Below are 18,283 nucleotides of genomic sequence, written 5' to 3'. Positions count from 1 at the left end.
AGAGCTATTTATCTACGAATAACGAAAATACACAAAATAGTAGATACATGGAATCTTTTATATACAATGATCATTCAAAATGACAACAGGTTTGTTTTTTTAAGAACATTTTTTTGAGACTGCTTGCATCTGATCTATGAGGGAGTCATCGGTATTGTTGTGCAGTTTTGAGAGTCGTTGAAGCTCTGAGTGGTTTGGTGATAAATTTAAAGAAAGGCTAACACGGTAATACGTTATATGTACAACCATGCATATTAAGAGTGGCCAAAACTCATACTCATGTATTGCTTGAGATTGAAAGAAAAGGGAATTGTGACATAACAGAAACAAAGTATCAATGAATTGCTTAATATATGCAAGGTTAACAGTTTATAAAGAACAAGAAGATAATATGAATTTAGTTGAAGGTAAATTAGTAATAATACTAGGATACTTAGTCGTCAAATTGCAACCAAACGTCAATCAAATTATGTTCATATGTCACATTTTATTTGTCCGTTCTAAGCAATCTAGTTATTCACAAAATGCTAATTTGGTTATTTCTGCTGAATTTAAACTTTCATTCAGTAAAGTTTGGCTGTCTGGTCTCTTTAAATAAGCCGAATCTCCATATCATATGACTGGTTCACCTTCTCACAAACCGCCAAGTTGCAGCCGAAATACAACTTAAAGGGTCACTCCAGGCTCCCAGACCACTTCTGCCCATTGGAGTGGTTTGGGTGCCAACTCCCATCACCCTTAACCCTGCAAGTGTAATTATTGCAGTTTCTATAGACTGCAATAATTACCTTGGAGAGTTAAGTCCTCCTATAGTGGCTGTCTATCAGACAGCCACTAGATGGACTTCCGGCTTCTTAGAGCACAAAAAACGTTTTAAATGACGCTGGACGTCCTCACGCTATGCCCATAGGAAAGCATTTAAAACACCTAGGGAGAGGTAAAAAGCTTTTTAAAAGCTATGGAGAGGTAAAAAAAAAAAGCTTTTTATTTATTTTTTAAGAAAAATGTTCCACTATATACACTATACCCCCACGATAGCCCTTATACCCCCACTACCTCCCCTGTTCTTCCACTATAGCCCCTATTCTCCCACCATAGCTCATATCTTCCACTGCAGCTAGCTCATATCTTCCACTGCAGCTGCTATAAACCCATTGCATCCACATGCATTCCAACTACAGCCCCTATATCCCCATTACAACCCCTATTACCTCACTAGAGCCCCAGTCCCCCCACTACCACTACAGCAGCTATCCCCCAACGACAGCTCATATTACACCCCAACTACATCCCCTATTACCCACTATAACCACTAGCCACCCACAATAGTCCCTATCATCCCTTTAGAATCTCTACCCCCTCCCACCCCCACTATTGCCCCTACCCCCACTAAAACCCCTACCTTTCCATTTCGGCTCTATCCCTCCACTACAGCCCTACCACCTTGCTATAACCACTATTCTTCTCACTAAAACACCCATTTAACTATTTTAACCTCTATTCACCCCACTATAGCCTCTGTACCCCACTACAGCCCCTATATCCACACTGCAGCCCCTGTTCCGTTACTATAACCACTATCCTTCCCACTACAACTCCTCTTCCCCCACTATAGCCACTATCCCCCCACTAGAGCCCTGTCCCCCTCTAAAGCCCCTATACCCCCACTGAAGCCACTATCGTTTCCTCTTCAGACCCTATTCCCTCACTACAGCTCCTATCCCCCAACTACATCTCTTAACTTGCCTACTACACTTCCTATCTCCATCTAGAGCCACTATTCACCCCACAATAGTCCCTATCATCCCTCTTTTTTAGAAAGTGTACAGAAACTGTGCAAACAGCCACGCAGGACTGAGTTAACGTCATCAAAAAGAAGCAAAGTGGAAACTGGGACCCTTGAGTCCTTCATCAATAAGTATTATGCTCACATAAACAGAGTATATAGTCATCATGATATGATATCTCTGACCCACGGGCCCATTCATCTATCTCAAGGCAAGCCACAGTAACAATGCGAACAGGCATGCGGGACTGAGACAAAGTCATACACACGTACACATGGACCTACATCAATAATCATTATGCTCATATAAACAGGTGATATAGGCATTTTAAAAGGACGTCACTTCCCCAAGGTCCCATTCAACTATTTCAAATCAAACCCTAACTATGTGCAATTAAGCGAGGATGGGCAGACCATTTTATACCATTGTGTTAAGACTTTATAGACTTATAGATCTTGAGTTCTGCTAGGTAGCAAACAGTGATGCACTAGATCGCAAATCTTCCCCCATTGGTTGTCTGTGAGGGTTTCCCCGAGGGCCACTTCCCTTTTCCCAATGTAGCTAGGTGCCGGTGAGTTCCCTTGTGTTTGGAGTAGGGAGTATAGAAAAGAGACTGCATGAGGTTGCGGGCAGGGTCTATACAATTCTGTTCGAAGGAGGTAAGAGTCCTATACAAGTCTGGTTGTTGAGGTATACCTCAGGTGTGCCTGCGGTGTCCCCCAATAAGTCCTCCAGGGTCTTGAGTCCCTTCCCCTTAGTCATGTGGCAGACCTGGACCTGTGTGTTGAAAGAAGCAGGCGTTGGGTGTGCCCCCCAAGCCCGGTGGGAAGTCAGGGGTATTGGTGAGGGGGTATATGGGTGACGGGAAAGAGGAAAGGCCCAATTTTGGGGCAAACCTGTGCCAGATCTCAAGAGTGGCCTTAACACATGGCTGGCGACCTGCTAACACCCTTGTGTCATCCAGACTAGAGCTTGCAAGGAGACGTCTGTTTGGCGTTGCTCAATGTCTTTCCACAATTTGGTAACCCCACCCTTGGCCCTTTCTAGTATGCTGTGCATGTGGGTGGAGTAATAATATACGAGCAAGTCAGGCACTTCCAGCCCCCCCTCCGCCTTCGATCTAGTCGGAATCTGGTAATGTATTCAAGGTTTCTGGGAGCCCCATATATATTTTATCAGCAGCGATCTTAGGGATGTTAAGTACATAGCCGGAATCTTGATAGGGAGCGTCTGGAACAGGTAGAGGATGCACGGCAGGGTGTTCATCTCAGTCACCGTGATGCGTCCTAGCCAAGATATGTGTGGTAGCATCCAATCTGCCAAGTTTTCCCATATCATAGACAGCATCTTGGGGAAGTTTGTCTCGTACAGTTGGGCGAGGTCCCTAGTTATCCAAAGCCCCAGGTACTTAACAGCTCTATCCGACCATTGGAATTGAAAGTTCACACGCACGATGGTAGCCCTGATTACAGGCACTGAGATGTTGAGCAGCATCGACTTAGTATAATTGATTTTGAAGTCAGATAGGTCTCCGTAGAGTCCAAACCCATGCATGATGTTTGGCAATGTAATCTCCTGGGATGCCCCAAAGAACAGGAGGTCGTCTGCGTAAGCAGCTACCTTGTGCATCTCGGTCCCCACCGAATACCGCGAATATCTGGAAACCTCCTCACCACCTGCAGGGAGGGTTCGAGGACAAGGACGAAGAGCAGGGGCAACAGCGGGCAGCCCTGGTGCGTGCCATTTCGAATTTGAAAGGGTTCTGTGTACACCCTGATGCAAACCCTAGTTGTCGGGTTATCATACAGGGCCGCTATTCTGGCACGCATCTGAGGATCCAGATCAAGGGCTAGCGTGTTGCTAAGAAGGGTCTCGTTTAGTCTCCAGTTAACCGTCTTGGATTTAGAAAGTGTGCTGGTCAGACTTAACGTGAGGGGGGCATGGTCAGACCGAGGGTGGCCTGGGTGACGGTACGTAGGTAGTAGTAGGGGACAAAAAAGTAATCTATATGAGAATACTTAGCATGGGGAACAGAGCAATGTGAGTAGTCCTTACCGTCGGGGTGCATAGCCCACCAGCAGTCAGTTAAGCGGTGTGTGAGGAGTAAGTTTCTAGTCATCTGTAATGTCTTGTCAGAGATAGCTGATGTGCCTGTAGATGTATCTACTTTCGTGTGTAAGGCTATATTAAAATTCCCCCCAATATCAGATAGCCCTCCACAAAGGCCATTAAGGTCTTCAGCATGGCCCTCAGAAACCTGCCTTGTTGTGAGTTAGTTGCATAGATGTTAGCAAAAGTGTATTTTGGCCTAGTATCTCCCCCTTTATGAAAACATATTGACCATCCAGCCCCACCAAGGTTGCGCCATGTAGATACGGGATTGACTTGTGAATGAGGATTGTTGAATGGGTAAGGCAGTGGCTGAGTGACAGGCAACAGAGGGTTGTAGTCAATGGAGTATATTCGAAGCTTGTGCTTGTCACCAGTGGGTACCTCAGGGATCTGTACTTGGACCCATTCTCTTTAATATTTTTATTAGTGATATTGCAGAAGGTCTTGATGGTAAGGTATGTCTTTTTGCTGATGATACTAAGATATGTAACAGGGTTGATGTTCCAGGAGGGATAAGCCAAATGGTTAATGATTTAGATAAACTAGAAAAATGGTCAGAGTTGTAGCAACTGACATTTAATGTGGATAAGTGCAAGATAATGCATCTTGAACATAAAAACCCAAGGGCAGAGTACAGAATATTTTATAGAGTCCTAACCTCAACAACTGAGGAAAGGGATTTAGGGGTGATTATTTCTGATGACTTAAAGGTAGACAGACAATGTAACAGAGCAGCAGGAAATGCTAGCAGAATGCTTGGTTGTATAGGGAGAGGTATTAGCAGTAGAAAGAGGGATGTGCTCATGCCATTGTACAGAACACTGGTGAGACCTCACTTGGAGTATTGTACGCAGTACTGGAGACCGTATCTTCAGAAGGATATTGATACCTTAGAGAGAGTTCAGAGAAGAGCTACTAAACTGGTTCATGGATTGCAGGATAAAACGTACATGGAAAGGTTAAAGCATCTTAACATGTATAGCTTGGAGGAAAGACGAGACAGGGGGGATATGATAGAAACATTAAAAAAATATAAAGGGAATCAACACAGTAAAGGAGGAGACTATATTTAAAAGAAGAAAGGTTTAAAAATAATATCAGGAAGTATTACTTCCTTAGTGGATACTTCCAGCTGAAGTGGTAGAGGTTAACACAGTAAAGGAGTTTAAGCATGCGTGGGATAGGCATAAGGCTATCCTAACTATAAGATAAGGCCAGGGACTAATGAAAGTATTTAGAAAATTGGGCAGACTAGATGGGCCGAATGGTTCTTATCTGCCATCACATTCTATGTTTCTATGTTTCTATGAGGGTATCAGTTCCCCTAGATTTGCCATTAGGGTTATTCCCATAAAAGAAAAAACAAAGAAAAAAGTTACCTGCAAATCCCAATGCATATTTAAACAAATGGATGTTATTTAGTTTCTCCAATGGCCATGAGAGACTGTAGCCCACCTGCCACGTCACGGCAAACCTCTCAGGTGGGTCCTACACTAAGCTTTCACTCCAAAGAAAAAAGTTACCTACGCTCTGCCCAAATCCCATAAAACCCTATTGAGTAAATGTGGTTGGTCAGTTTCGGGGCAGAACCCTCCTTAAAGTGTGTTTCTTGGACATACACCACATGGGCCTTCTGAGCCTTAAAGTCCCGCAATGCAAGTGAGTGTTTCTCTGGTGTGTTCAGACCCTTGGCATTGAGGGACATCAGCCTCAGGTCAATGGGCAAGAAGGAGGATGTGGGGCCCAGCATGGCTGACCAGGAGCTGTTGGGGAGGACCTAGCTAAAGTATCCTAAACTGACCCGGGTCACCGGCTATGCGTAGTCTGGAGTTAGAAGAAGAGAGGGACACCACAGGGCGTGCTAGAGATAAAAAACAAAAGATGTAAAGCAAATATAAGCTTGGGAACTCGGGTCTGTCAAAGTGCGTAGATGGGTAAATACCGTGAGGGCATGACCGAGTAGGGTCAAGGTTACCACCTAGTCCAGCTGAGGTACAGAAAGCCACCCCCTCTACTGTGAATCATCACTAAATCTACCCCGTGGGGGGGAAGGAGGTAGGCTCTAGGTGTCGTGCAACTATCTGAAGATAGCCTTGCAAGAGGAAAGTGTCTCCTGTCAACCCTAGTGCCTCAGTCAGTGAACTTGCGGGAAGTCAGAGTCATTCCCAGTGTAATTAACAAAAGCAACCGGGGTAAAACGTACATCCGTGCTCCCCTGCTGACCCTATCGGTCGGAATAGTCGACCGGTGCTGCATCGCATCCAGAAAGGTTTAGACTCCCAACAGAAGCCCATGCTGTCTCAGCAGAACCGCCGTCAATACCCGGGGGTACCGGAGCTTATCAATAACAGTGGAGCCCCCATGTTGGCTGCTCTAGACTGTAAGCCCCCCCAAATCCTCCTACCCATGAATCAGCACTGCACACAGAGAAAATAATTTATAAAAAATGCAGTAAAAATGGTGCAGGTGGTAGATATGTAACATCTCAGAGATGCCCCTCGCCCTGTCTCCAGCACATGTATTGTCCCAGGCTTTCTGTTGCAGAAAAAACAGGTAGCAGGACGGGAGGGGAGGGCAGGAGAGGGGGAAAAAAGGTGTGTGGGTGGTGAGACACGAAATGGGAAGGGGAAGAGAAGGATAGCGAGGGCAACCGGCAGCAGGAACTCCATGCTCCATAGGCCCAGTCCACCGGTGCAGGTCCAGCTCCATCTGGGAGATTGCTGTGATGCAGGCCACGGCAGTCTGGTGCTGCGTCGAGGCCGCCTGCCTAAGGTAAGTGTAAGTGGGGGATCAGGGGCAGCCTGCACGCCCGCAGGTACGAAAGCGAAGGTGGCTGTGGTCGTGCTCGCTGTGCTTCCAGGGGGGGTGAAAGGTGCAGGAGACCAACGCAGGGGCAGGCTGAGTTGGCAGGGAGGCCACTTACGTACTCAAGGCTTTCAGGCCATAGTGCCCGCGACCCTGGCGGTCATCTGGAGCAGTCTTCTGTCCCTCTGAGGCAGGGCTACAGTCTGTCCGGGCATGGGCAACTAGAATTCAGCTGGGTCTGTAAAGTGGCAGTTTTTACTATAGTAAAAAAAATCAGTATATAGTCTAAAGAACAAAATGTATATGTTACATATTTAACATTGCAAGGAGGAGGGGCAATCTGCCAGGATATGGTTTGGTTCATATATTCTGTTTTGCAGTGAGAAGGATCCATAAAAAGTTTTAAAAGTGCAATAACCTAAAACAAGTGTGAACATCTATCTTCTGCCATCTAAACGAGTATTGCAGTTTAAGCAATAAGTTAACAGTCTGTACCTGTCATTCTGTCATATTAAATAGCATTGCAATTTAGTCTATCCTTACAGATTGATGGTAATATCATTCCAAATGTACTGTCTAATGAAAATGGTCCATGGAAACAATTTCTACAGACTGAAGTGGTCTCTGAGCTTCTAGATTTTTTAAAATAGCTATACATATTGTGAATCATTGGTACTTTTGCAGGGACTTATCTCAGTAAATATATTTAAATGTGTCAACAAAAAAATAACACAAGAAATATCCAAATAGTGTGGACTCATCAGCTTAACCCATTCATTCCAGAGGGATTTTTTTAACATATTGCTCCAAATCCATGCAGATTAGGATGAAACAGTTTTTACAAGTGGACTAATTTTAACATGGAAACTAGGTACTAGACTTGTGCCCAAGTGAGTTACAGGTGCTGCAAACGAATCAAATGCCATATAATCTGCATTCAAACTAACTATTCTGCATAGATTGCAGATTTTACTATTAACATGACGTAAAGTCATGATTTTATTAACGACACAGAGGCGAGTGTTATGCTGCACTCTCTTTATTTCCCTCAGTAGCAAAGAAAAAAATCTAACATTCAAATGGTATGATAACAATAAATAGCATGAGAGGTATATCTTCAGAAGCTTGGAGCACCGGGCCTGCGTTAAGGAGAAACTGCGGATTGCAAAGGAACCGGCCAGGAGTTCCAGACAATTCATTTGGAGGGACGATGCCACCGGTAGAAACATTTCCACAGCGAGCACCCCTTGCCTCCGAGTCCAGAGAGACCATATCTGTGTAGGATTTGCCATCTTTCAGGTGGGACGTCTGTCTCTATGCGCTGTGTGGGAACCAAGATGGACTTTTCCCAATTTATTAGGAAGCCTAGATTCTGCAACAGTGTCCAGTTCAGATGGGTCTTGATAAGTTGAGTAGGTTGAGCCTGAATGATAATGTCATCCAAATATATTTTGAGACGTACTCCTCGACTCCGTAATAGAGTGATCACAGGCTTCATGAGTTTGGTGAAGCACCACAGGGCTGATGACAGCCCGAATGGGAGGCATGTGAAGCTCCATTTCCTTCCTTGCCACATGAACTGTAAGAAGTCCTGGTGTTGTAGTGCAATTGGCATTGTGAGATAGGAATCTTGTAGATCTAACTTCGCCATCCAATCCGTTGGTTGGAGAATATCCTGTAAACAATGTATCCCTTCCATCTTGAAATGGTTGTAGGTTACATAAGCGTTGAGTTGCCTCAAAATTATCACTGGGCAGACACCTCCGCCTTTTTTGGCAATCAAGAATAGGTTACTCACATAGCCCGGTGTGGTCTGGATTTCTATGATGGCTTGTTTGTGCCTCAGATTCAATATTTCCTTGGTGACAAGGTTTGCATCTTGTCGGGAAAAAACAATTTCGCTTGGTGGGGAATATGGTACCGGCAGAGACAGGAAATCTATGAAATACCCTTTTACAGTGTTTAATATCCAAGTATCTGATGAAATGAGAGACCATACATGGAAAAAATGAAGGAGTCTTCCCCCCACTGCCAATAGGGTCGTCGTCCTAAATGAGCGCATCATGATCCAATAGCAACCTAGGGTCGCCCACGATGTGGGAAGAAGGCCGGAGTATTGCGGTGTTCCAGGAAACTGGCCCGCCCTGTATAGGAGCCTCGGTTCTGCCTAAATGAACTCCTGTTAACACAGCAGGACAGATGGCTCCTAGCTCTTCCTGCCCCACCAAAAACCCTAGGCTTAAACTGCTTTATGCAAAGCAGTGAACGTATGCACAAAAGAACCAAGCTCTTTGACAAAATTGTCTCCTTAAACAGTTTACCAGTTTTAGTTAAATTTTCAATAATATAGATTTGTGACGCTCTGTGGCCATCGCAGTGTTGGCATTGCCAATTAAGCAAATTACCCTTTGGATCCAACCACATATGGCGGAACAGTCTAGCTCTCGGTCGTCTTCAACCACTTCAAATATCTTGGCTGCTGGGCCCAAGATGTCCAAAACATTATCCTGGCAGTTGCGCAAAGAAATTGAATAATCTTTGGGTCAACTGCAGGTGTCCTGCAAGCGTCATCTGGGACCTTAATTTATTTAGGATCGCCTTATCTAAAGGCTTGCGTACTCGTGACGCTATATATCTGGCTACGTGGTCTGAGGAAGACCATTCTGCTGACCATGGGTGGCGCAGATCATCAGGGTCAAATAGGGGTTCGCCATGGGGATCCAAAGCCTTACCTGTGTCCCCTGAAGCAACATGCTCTATGGCAATGTCAATGGGTTTAACCGTGCTAGTGTCTTGGGCAGGGTCAAATTCCTCGACTCCAATGTCAGAATCAGGATCCGATGGATCCTCCGAATTGTCCATATAGGACTCCTCCTCAATATCACTGAGATCTGACTCAGTATCTAACTGGGCTTTTGCCCTCTTCCATAGTCTAGCTGATTGTGCCCGGCTAGTGGCTTTTTTGCGCGGTGGCAGTTTAATCGCGCCATCTGTGACAGGTGTAATTCTGTCCATCTGTGACATTGAGGAGTGCTTAACTTTAGCAAGGGCCTTGCGGCCAGAATGAGGCAGCACAGGAGTCGTTGGCTGGGAAGTAGATAGCTGAGCCGATCTCTGCACCTGAATCAAGGCTTGTGCAAATGTCTGTGACAACATTAGGGCTTTAGTCATAGCTTTTGATATAGAATTGTCAGTCAGGGTCTGCATTTCAACAGAAGCATCAAACTCAGCGGAGAAAACGGCTCCATACTATATAACCTAGATGAAGGGTTGATTAACCCAGAAATATAGGATCTATTGGGAAGGAAAAAAGGTTTACTCACAGGAATTGCAAACCGTAGTAATAATAGTCAGGAAAAAAACAGAGCCGTCAGACCACCACCAAAAACTAACCCCAACTCCGAGTTCTGGCTGTTGGGGGCGATACCTGGGTCAGGATGCAGGAGAAAAAACAGAAAATGGCGGCCAAGAACAGAAAAGTCTCCGCGAACGGCCAAACACACAAATCAAAGTAGGAGAACCAGGAGTGTGTTCGTGGACACGAAAACAAGGTTCATAGAGCGTTCGTGGCATAATACAAATAAGCCGTTCGTATGAGGTGTCCTATGCATTCGCGGAAAAAACTCATGAATGCCGTGTTCGCGGGGAAGGTCTGCCGAACAGGGTAACTGAATGAAAAGCGCATGCACGCGTTCAAATCCAGGAAATGACGGTTGGACTGTAAAATTGAGGAAAGATGACGCACAAGCAGCGAACAGCGAACAAGAACTCCCTGCAGTTATATTTGACGAGTTAGATATCTATTTACAGATGGAAAAGAAACAGTGAGAATAAGATGTCATTTTGAGATGTTACATTGCCCTAACCATACCTCCCAAGTGTCCCTATTTAGGAGGGACAGTCCCTATTTTGGCCCAAATCCAATAATTCCTCTGTACGCACAGTAATGTGTCTAAACTCCAATAAATGTGTATAGAAATCGGTCTGTCTAAATAGAAGCCATTGTTCTTCATCTAAATAACATTTTAGATGTATAAATTGTTGTTAGTAAATCACCTAAAATGTTTTAGAACAGCTCCACCCCTTCTCACACCCTTAAAATTAAAGTGCCCCTCTTTGTCCATTGAAATGTTGGGAGGTATGCCTAAGTATATACCTGAGACTGCTTAACAGTGGTAACATGAAAAAAAAAAACAATTAAAAAGGCTACTTAAAATCACCTATCTTAGCAAATCAATATGGGGATTCAGTTTCACCATATGACCACATTGTGTGAGGCCCACCACTGCGTCACAGTACCCTAATATCGGTTGAACTTATACTTATTTTAACATGCAAGGTTTGGAATTGGAGCTATGGAAACCAGACTGCCCTGTGCCACCCTAACGCTATTAAAGCCCTCCTTCTACAGAGCAGCACAACACGCCCAAATGTAATAAAGGGTTGATAAACTAATGTTTGTAGCATATAATTAAGTCACCAATACATAGTTATTGAGTCATTGTGCCTATACTGATCTCTCATAGCGTTATTTAATCGCTCGTAGTATTCTTTATTACCTTAGAAATATTTATACAGGATTTTTCAATCTACCTGTGGTCCAGTTTATCTACAAGGCTCCGTTGTTCTACAGTGACATTGCATGGCTGCTTATTCTCTTTCATAATGAAGGAAAGGAAAGAATAGTGTAATACATTATAATGAGAGGGGACAAATAGCAGATACAGAATTGAATTTTAAAAAGTTCCCAAAGGAGTTTAACGGGATAAAAATGTGAAAAAGATAGCCAAAGAAATTGAACAATGTATTCATCAAAAATCAGCAATACTAACCTTGGAATGTATGAAGTGAGACATTTTGCTTTTTAATCAAAAATTTCACACATCATATCATTTACTGTAATTGTTTGATCTTTAGTGAAAAGGACATTTAGTGCTTTAGCTTCCTGTTTTAGGTTTTCACCTCCATAGCACGCCCTTCACCCTCCATATGGCTTTCCTCTGGTCTCAGTAATGATGCCTTAGCAAATTTAATTTGGAATTCCTTCTGATATGGGATAAAGGTAATCCACACCTCAGTAGTGTCCCTATTTAGGAGGGACAGTCCTTATTTGAGCCCAAATACTTCTGACTCTTTATTCTATCTCAATGGCCCTCTTTTTCTAAGAGCTTCATATTGTTCCTGTGTCTGAGTGTCTTTACACTACAATAAATGAGTATACACATCAGTCTATGTAAATAAGATACATTAATAGCGTTAGGGTGGCACAGGGCAGTCTGGTTTCCATAGCTCCAATTCCAAACCTTGCATGTTAAAATAAGTATAAGTTCAACCGATATTAGGGTACTGTGACGCAGTGGTGGGCCTCACACAATGTGGTCATATGGTGAAACTGAATCCCCATATTGATTTGCTAAGATAGGTGATTTTAAGTAGCCTTTTTAATTGTTTTTTTTTTCATGTTACCACTGTTAAGCAGTCTCATGCTAAATTACATTTTAGTTCCATAGATTGTTACTAGTAAGCCACCAAAAATGTCTCAGAACAGCCTGCCCCAGGCCACACACCCACTCCCACCCCTAAAACTTAAGTGTCCCTCTTTGTCCATTTAAAATGTTGGGAGGCAGTTGAGACTGCTGAAGTTTTAATATTGAGGGATGCCAGAATTTTACTCCTCCCTATACAGTACAGAGATACCCATACAAACTGGACACAACATGAATACAGACACTCCTCACTTACCAACCAGGTTCCGTTCTTACAACCCGGTCGTAAAACGAATTGGTCGGTAAGTTAGGATGCGCTACAGAGCATAGACTCCCCGAACATAAACAAGCGCACCAGAGCAGAGAATCCCTCAAATATACGTTCCCTGAACATAGATTAGATAGATTGCCTGTTCTGGTGTGTTTTTCTATGTTTGGGGAAATTTCCCTGAATATAAATTAGAGGGATAATGTGCTCTGGTGCGCTTGTCTATGTTTGGTGAAATTTACCCGAACGTAGACATACGCACCAGAGGAGGAAATGCCTCTAATCTATGTTCAGGGAAAATTCCCCAAACACAGACCAGCTCTTTAACGTGGGGAATCCCTTGAATCTTCACACTAGAGACCTGGTTGTAAGTGCAAGCCGTCGTAAAAGTAGGTTGCAAAGTAAGGGCCACCTGTATATATAAAAATTAGTTAACACACACACAAGCTCACTACAGACAATTTCACTGACACACACACACACACACACACACAAGATCACTGACACACATACACACAAAAGCTCACTACAGACAGGATCACTGACACACACACACAAGCTCACTACAGACAAGTTCACTGACACATACACACACACAAATTCACTAAAGACAATGTCACTGACACACACACACACACACAAGATCACTGACACATACACACACAAGCTCACTACAGACAAGATCACTGACACACACACACACAAGCTCACTACAGACAAGATCACTGACACACACACACAAGCTCACTACAGACAAGTTCACTGACACATACACACACAAACTCACTACAGACAAGATCACTGACATATATACACACACACAAACTCACTACAGACATGATCACTGACACACATACACACACACAAACTCACAACAGACAAGACAAGTTGAGTACATAACAGAGATGACCATACCACAAACAGAGCTGAGAAAAAAAGAGATACAATACAGTTGCAAGAAAAAGTATTTGAACCCTTTGGAATGATATGGATTTCTGCACAAATTGGTCATAAAATGTGATCTGATCATCATCTAAGTCACAACAATAGACAATCACAGTCTGCTTAAACTAATAACACACAAAGAATGAAATGTTGCCATGTTTTTTTTGAACACACCATGTAAACATTCACAGTGCAGGTGGAAAAAGTATGTGAACCCCTAGACTAATGACATCTCCAAGAGCTAATTGGAGTGAGATGTCAGCCAACTGGATTCCAATCAATGAGATGAGACTGGAGGTGTTGGTTACAGCTGCCCTATAAAAAAAAACACACACCAGTTCTTGGTTTGCTTTTCACAAGAAGCATTGCCTGATGTGAATGATGCCTCGCACAAAAGAGCTCTCAAGAGACCTACGTTTAAGAATTGTTGACTTGCATGAAGCTGGAAAGGGTTATAAAAGTATCTCCAAAAGCCTTGCTGTTCATCAGTCCCGGTAAGACAAATTGTCTATAAATGGAGAAAGTTCAGCACTGCTGCTACTCTCCCTAGGAGTGGCCGTCCTGTAAAGATGACTGCAAGAGCACAACGCAGACTGCTCAATGAGGTGAAGAAGAATCATAGAGTGTCAGCTAAAGACTTACAAAAGTCACTGGCAAATGATAACATCCCTGTTAGCGAATCTACAATACGTAAAACCCTAAACAAGAATGGATTTCATGGGAGGATACCACAGAGGAAGCCACTGCTGTCCAAACAAAACATTGCTGCACGTTTACAGTTTGCACAAGAGCACCTGGATGTTCCACAGCAGTACTGGCAAAATATTCTGTGGACAGATGAAACCAAAGTTGAATTGTTTGGAAGAAACACACAACACTATGTATGGCGAAAAAGCGGCACAGCACACCAACATCAAAACCTCATCCGAACTGTGAAGTATGGTGGTGGGGGCATCATGGATTGGGGCTGCTTTGCTGCGTCAGGGCCTGGACGGATTGCCATCATCGAAGGAAAAATGAATTCCCAAGTTTATCAAGACATTTTGCAGGAGAAATTAAGGCCATCTGTCTACCAGCTGAAGCTCAACAGAAGATGGGTGTTGCAACAGGACAATGACCCAAAGCATAGAAGTAAATCAACAACAGAATGGCTTAAACAGAAGAAAATACGCCTTCTGAAGTGGCCCAGTCAGAGTCCTGACCTCAACCCGATTGAGATGCTGTGGCATAACCTCAAGAAAGCGATTCACACCAGACATCCAAAAAATATTGCTGAACTGAAACAGTTCTGTAAAGAGGAATGGTTAAGAATTACTCCTGATCGTTGTGCACGTCTGATCTGCAACTACAGGAAACGTTTGGTTGAAGTTATTGCTGCCAAAGGAGGTTCAACCAGTTATTAAATTCAAGGGTTCACATACTTTTTCCACCTGCACTGTGAATGTTTACATGGTGTGTTCAATAAAAACATGGCAACATTTCATTCTTTGTGTGTTATTAGTTTAAGCAGACTGTGATTGACTATTGTTGTGACTTAGATGATGATCAGATCACATTTTATGACCAATTTGTGCAGAAATCCATATCATTCCAAATGGTTCACATACTTTTTCTTGCAACTGTACATAGAGCTTGGTACAGTTAGTGACGTACCTATTATGGTCACAGGGATTGCCGCAGCGACCGGGCTATCTGGATACCTTTTGGGCTGTTGCACAGCCGCACCAGCCCAGGTCAACAGTTCCTGGGAGTCTGGCAGGAGGAGAGAGACACACTGCTCCCTTCCTGCCTGTGTGTAGCATGGCCTAGCAGTCTGACAGGAAGTGCTCACTGTGAGAGTCTGCTTCAGTCAGTATGTTTGTGTATGTCAGTCTGTATAGGTGTGTGTCTGTATGGGTCATTGTGTGTGTCTGTATGGGTCATTGTGTGTGTCTGTATGGGTCATTGTGTATGTCTGTATGGGTCATTGTGTGTGTCTGTATGGGTCATTGTGTGTGTCTGTATGGGTTATTGTGTGTGTCTGTATGGGGTGTGTGTCTGCATGGGTCAGTGTGTGTCTCTATGGGGTGTGTGTATGTGGCTGCATGGGTCAGTGTGTGTGTCTGTCTGCATGGGGCAGTGTGTGTCTGTCTGCATGGGGCAGTGTGTGTCTGTCTGCATGGGGCAGTGTGTGTCTGTCTGCATGGGGCAGTGTGTGTCTGTCTGCATGGGGCAGTGTGTGTCTGTCTGCATGGGGCAGTGTGTGTCTGTCTGCATGGGGCAGTGTGTGTCTGTCTGCATGGGGCAGTGTGTGTCTGTCTGCATGGGGCAGTGTGTGTCTGTCTGCATGGGGCAGTGTGTGTCTGTCTGCATGGGGCAGTGTATGTCTGTCTGCATGGGGCAGTGTGTGTCTGTCTGCATGGGGCAGTGTGTGTCTGTCTGCATGGGGCAGTGTGTGTCTGTCTGCATGGGGCAGTGTGTGTCTGTCTGCATGGGGCAGTGTGTGTCTGTCTGCATGGGGCAGTGTGTGTGTGTGTGTGTGTGTGTGTGTCTGCATGGGGCAGTGTATGAGTCAGTGTGTGTGTGTGTGTGTCTGCATTGGTCAGTGTGTGTGTCTACTTGAGTTAGTGTGTTTGTTAGTCTGCATGAGTGGGTGGAGCGAATGGGCCGCAATTATTTTTTGCCTAGTGCGGCAAAAATGCTTGCAACGACCCTGGTATTAGACAAATGTAGGGGAGAGGGAGAGAGGGTGGGTATGGGACACATGGAGGGATGAGGTAGAGAGGGAAGAATGGGATACATGGAGTGGAGAGCAGGTTATGGACAGGGCCGGCACTTCCTATAAGGCAAACTAGGCAGCCGCCTAGGGCGCCATATAGGAGGGGGCGCCCTGCGCCCCCATCGCCGGCCCTTTAAATGCTGCAGCTGCCTGAGTGCTCTATAGAGAGTTCTCAGGTGGCTGCCACACTGCCTCACCTCCCCTTCCCTGTAGCGTGGCCGAGCTCCTCTCCGGTCCGCGACCCGGCCGGACTGACATGAAGTGCACACTTAGGAAACAGAAACTCCTGTACCACGGACCGGAGCTCGGCCACGCTACAGGGAAGGGGAGGAGAGGAAAACAGGGGCGGGGGGAGATGAAGAAGAGATTACAGGGAGGGAGGGGGGGAGAAGAGGGAGGGGGGGGAGAAGAAGAGATTACAGGGAGGGAGGGGGGGGAGAAGAGGGAGGGGGGGAGAAGAAGAGATTACAGGGAGGAAGGAAGGAAGGGGGAGAAGAAGAGATTACAGGGAGGGAGGGGGGAGAAGAAGAGATTACAGGGGGGGAGGGGGGAGATTACAGGGGGGAGAAGAAGAGATTACAGGGAGGGAGGGGGGGAGAAGAGATGATTACAGGGAGGGAGGGGGAGAAGAAGAGATTACAGGGGGGAGAAGAAGAGATTACAGGGGGAGAAGAAGAGATTACAGGGGGAGAAGAAGAGATTACAGGGGGAGAAGAAGAGATTACAAGGAGGGAGGGGGGATAAGAAGAGATTACAAGGAGGGAGGGGGTAGAAGAAGAGATTACAGGGAGGGAGGGATGGGGGAGAAGAAGAGATTACAGGGAGGGAGGGGGAGAAGAAGACATTACAGGGAGGAAAGGGGGGGAGAAGAGATTACAGGGAGGGAGGGGGGAGAAGAAGAGAAGATTACAGGGGGGAGAAGAAGAGATTACAGGGGGGAGAAGAAGAGATTACAGGGAGGGAGGGGGGAGAAGAAGAGATTACAGGGAGGGATGGGGGGAGAAGAAGAGATTACAGGGAGGGATGGGGGGAGAAGAAGAGATTACAGGGAGGGATGGGGGGAGAAGAAGAGAAGATTACAGGGAGGGATGGGGGAGAAGAATAGAAGATTACAGGGAGGGAGGGGGAGTAGAAGAGATTACAGGGAGGGAGGGGGGAGAAAGAAGCAATTACAGGGAGGGAGGGGGAGAAGAAGAGATTATGGGAGGGTGGGAGAAGAGAAGATTATGGGGGAGGAGAAGAAGAGATTACAGGGAGGGGGGAAGAAGAGACAATTACAGGGAGGGGGGAGAAGAAGAGGAGAACAGGGGGGGGATGAGAACACGGGGGGGGGGGGGGTTGAGGAGAACGTGGGGAGGGAGAGACCACTAAAGGAGAGAGGGGGTAGTGGAGAGACCAGTAGGGGAGAGGGGTGAGGAGAGACCGCTAAGGGAGGGTGGGGGGAGAGCAGAGAACACTAAGGGAGGGATGGGGTGTGTGGAGGATAGACCACTAGGGGAGGGTGGGGGGAGAGTAGAGACCACTAATGGAAAGGGGGCATGAGAAGAGACCACTTAGGGTGTGGGGGAGACCACTAATTGAAAGGGGGGGGAGAGGAGAGACCACTAATGGAAAGGGGGGCAGAGGAGAGCAGAGACCACTAAGGGGGAGACGAGAGACCCCTTATGGAAAGTCGGGGAGAAAAGGAGACCACTAAGGGAGGTGGGGGGAGGAGAGTAGAGACCACTAAGGGACAGGGGAGGAGAGGAGAGGTGAGACCACTAAGGGCAGGGGAGATCTCTTTCACACTACGCACACACACACACACACAATGCATCCCTATACATACTCAGACACACACCATGCATCCCTACACACAGAGAAACACACAATGCATCCATTACACACACACACACAATGCAACCCTTACACATAAAGACAATGCATCCTTTGCACACATACACAGAAACACACAATGCATCCTTTACACACACACAGAAACACAATGCATCTTACACACACTCAACGCACCCTTTACAGACACACACATGCAAACACACATTGCTTCTCTTACACACACACACAAACAGAAACACAATGCATCTCTTACACACATTCAACGCACCCCTTACAGACACACAGA

Source organism: Pelobates fuscus, chromosome 3 (assembly GCF_036172605.1).
Source record: "Pelobates fuscus isolate aPelFus1 chromosome 3, aPelFus1.pri, whole genome shotgun sequence".
In the NCBI taxonomy this organism is placed as follows: Eukaryota; Metazoa; Chordata; class Amphibia; order Anura; family Pelobatidae; genus Pelobates; species Pelobates fuscus.
The sequence above is the reverse complement of the archived record's forward strand: the minus strand, read 5'-3'. Positions refer to the sequence as shown.